Source organism: Dreissena polymorpha, unplaced genomic scaffold, assembly GCF_020536995.1.
Source record: "Dreissena polymorpha isolate Duluth1 unplaced genomic scaffold, UMN_Dpol_1.0 chrUn003, whole genome shotgun sequence".
NCBI lineage: Eukaryota > Metazoa > Mollusca > Bivalvia > Myida > Dreissenidae > Dreissena > Dreissena polymorpha.
This window is the reverse complement of record NW_026273317.1, coordinates 1426326-1430391: the sequence shown is the minus strand read 5'-3', so window position 1 is coordinate 1430391 and position 4066 is coordinate 1426326.

Below are 4066 nucleotides of genomic sequence, written 5' to 3'. Positions count from 1 at the left end.
AACTTCGTGAGCAACCTATACATTTATTTGTACTTCGTTGCGCAACCAATACCTACTCTGTGCGAAACCTATACATAAAGTGACTTGTAATTTCCTTCGAAAAAAAGCATTTGAATAATTAAAAAATATGTTCGTAACCTGCTTGCACTTTAAAATGTGTAATGTACACTGAATCAAAGTAACATGTAGTTTTATTTTATTTAAGTAACCGTAATAGCTATTTAACAGAATAACCACCTTATGCATGGCTTCAAATCAAAATATTTCGATTTTAGCTCAAAATAAACTTAACGGTTGCAAATAAGCGTATTTGGTATTAGTTTGTTATTGAAAATAAGTACCTACTTTACTAGATGTTCCGTTCTTCTAATCCATGAAACATCAGAAAAGATGAAATCGATGATTTAAGTAGTGTGTATTTACACAATGTTCGTAGTAAAACATATACCCGACGTCGTAGCGAAACGGACTACGATTTGACTCGTCAGCCCCCAGTGCATATAAGATGTTTGAAGCGATGAACTAATAACTCGATGATATAGGTACAATTTCAAGGTTTGAAGAGGAAGTTTATTTTCCTTTCTATAAAACAACAAATGAGGAATACTAACTGTTTATATTCTAGGCTATTTTTGTAGCAAACTGTGTTTAACATTAAAATCCATGATTTATGAATTTTTTTACACAATGGTATGTCTTTCAGACAATATTTTCTAACTGTAAATAAGTAAGTTGCGACTAATATTTTTAAGAGCCTCAAAACGTTCATTTAAAAACACACATTATATAAATTTATTTAAGAACATAAGGCGAGAAGAAACGGGTAGTTTAAAGCCACACACCTTGAAATGAAATACATGGCAAAGTAAATTTAAGTATAAATAAGAAACATTTTTTATCTATGCCAATAAAATATATCTGGTGATAACAAGGTAGAAATCCTCCTCTTTTGCGCTTTAAAACTTTAAAATAATCGCGTTTGTCGAAATGGACGTATACGTCTCGAAATCCTACTTTCGGTTTTAAAAGCGGTACCGTTTGAAAAATAATAAATTACTTGCTAACTAGGCTATAGATTTAGTTTTATGTATCTCAATTAGAATATATCTGCTGGTGACAAGGTAGAAATCCGTCTTTTGCGCTTTAAAACTAAAAAAATACTATCGCGTTTGTCGAAATGTACTTACATGTATACGTATAGAAATCTTACTTTCGGTTTTAAAATATTTTGTTATTTATCACATGCTAATTAGGTCATATATTTAATGGCAGTTTTGCATACTTTCAAATTGCATGTATTGATTAACATGTACTTCATTTTAAGGTGTGTGGCTTTAAGCAATTTTATATTGAGGCCCTATACTGTGCAACTGCCAGTTTTATGTCTTAATTCAAACGGATCGTGTAATAAATTGTATGGACAGGTCGTTTCAATCGTGAGACTCTGTAATAGATTTGCTCAGCATAAAAGCAGAAATCATATCCAAACAATAACGTTTATTTCAGAGGATTCCATTGAATGATAAGTTTTGAAATCATTATTCGTATTCTGTGTTTTCAAAAAACAACACAGCAATAAAAAAAACAATACACACAGTTTTACACGCACATCTATCAAATATTTAAATGCTGTATAAGACGCACAAGCATTTGTTGATTTGTTGACAAACATAAACTACGCGGTCCAATTGTACGTACCGTTATAATATTCGACACATAAAAAAGAACAAAACAGCAATAGTACAGTTATAATTGTTATGACGAAAATGGTCCCACAATTTTCTATTTTTTCATGTGTAATTCGTTTCTGAAGACTTGCATTCAATGATGACTATTTGGGTATGCTATTCTGATTCTTAGGTTAACAGAAACAAACAATGGGAAAATTAAAGATTTAATAAAAACATGTGATTTGTGCGCGTGGTTAACTTATGTGTTATAAAATCCATTTGTTTATAATAAAATAAAATGTCAAGTACACAGTTGGCTCCTTATCCATTAAATATCACTTAAATCAGTTGAAGTTCGGAATAATAACAAAGTAATAATTATTTGGAATGATATGTATCTTTTATTAACATTAATGCGTTTTACGCTTACGGTGTAGCTCACCATTCTAAACGGTTCAATCAACATTTGATGCCGAATTATTTGTTAAAATATGATTCCTATTGTGAATATGTTTGTTTCTGCACAATTATTTTTTCTTTATATACATTTGCAGATTGGAGATTGCGGTTGATTTCTTAACATATTATAGTAAAAGTTCGTGTGACTTTTTCATATCTTTAGTCGACTATCCATTCAGCTGCAATGCTTTGGATGGTACAGTTTTTAAGAAAATCGCTTGACTCATATATATGTTTAATTAATCGAAACTATATAATATGCCGACACTTTGGTTATAAAGGTTTGCCGCACTATTGATACATTTATAAATTAAATAAATTTAATAGATGTTATGTACTCGAATGTTCACTTTGTTACTGAATATAACATGTACTCAGACACAATTTTAAAGTCTATAATTAGTAAAGAGTTATAGAAACTATGAAATACAAGTAAACTGTAGCTTCAGTTCAATAGCATTTAAGGAACCTTGTTATACAATGTGGTGCTTTGAATGACAAGGTACCAATTACCAGACTGTTATAACAACAACACAATAGAGAACATGCACACGTTAGTATCAAAAGGTCAAACATGAACGAAACATTCAAAGTTTTATCTGTCGGTTGTCCATGTTTTAAGAGAACTAGTCACGTGTCTGATATTACTAAAGGTCTTTACAATTTTCTTTAAACTCCATTTCACTTTAGTTCATAAGACCTTTAATCTATCGCCTAAAATCTAATTGAATTTCTTGTGAGCATGTATAGTCGGCTTTAATCTGATTCTTTTAGAAAAAATCATTAAGCAATTGCAAAGAAATCACATAATAATTTGGTTATGTTTTATATTAAAGATGATGTTTAAATGATTTGATTCAGCAAGCTTTAAGACCATCTATAATAATTAATATATGTCAATCATTTTAAACCGCCCTGTGTGTATTCTTTTACAGTTATATCGCATTTCAAGTTATGAAATCAGTAACAATAAAATAGTACTAGAGCTACAACAAAGAAGGAAATAAAGATTTTCAAGATAACTGTTCTTATGTTTTTTGTCTACGCACATTTACAGTTTGTCAATAGATCTCGATAATAGCGCTCGCCGACATCCGTTTTTTTTCGCATGTAGGCTAAACGATTTTTTATTTCTTATTTATTTTTTTTTGGGGGGGAGCTAAGTACTAACAAGAAGCGTTATTATACATATTTTCATCACTGTAAAATCACTAATTTTTCATCGTTCTTTATTTATAACTTTCTTTTAACTTAACATTAAAATTGAAACGGTTTTCTTTTTTTCCTCCTGTATCTTCTAGCCCTTTCTCCCTATGTTAACATTTATCTTCTCCAATATTGTAATAAATTGTTTGCGTCACTGTATCCTTTTATTTTCTTTAATGTTTCACTTGTTTAACATCATGCGATAATTTCATGTTTAAATAACCGAGAGATAACATTTACGTGCAATGTGTTATGATACCTTCATTAACTTAGTTACAAATGAGCGCTGCATGTGTTTAATATTAATATTGATGCATGATTTTTTTCTCGAAAGGCAATCTGAATAATCGCGATACATGCTTCACAATTATCCATGTATTTTTTAGGAACACAATATTACAAAGTGTTCAACCGCCGAATCAATTTCACTCTAGGAACGGACACTTGGTGCAGTATTGCTTACCGAAGTTTTTGTCGAGTTTGTTGGCTTTATCAGACATTTTCTTTGGTTTGGCTATACATTAAAGGGATCTTTTCACGCTTTGGTAAATGACAAAATTGAAAAAAGTTGTTTCAGATTCGCAAATTTTCGTTTTAGTTATGATATAAGTGAGGAAACAGTAATACTGAACATTTACCATGCTCTAATATAGCCATTATATGCATCTTTTGACGATTTTAAAACCTAAATTATAAAGCGTTGCAACGCGAAACGATTGAATAATTTGGAA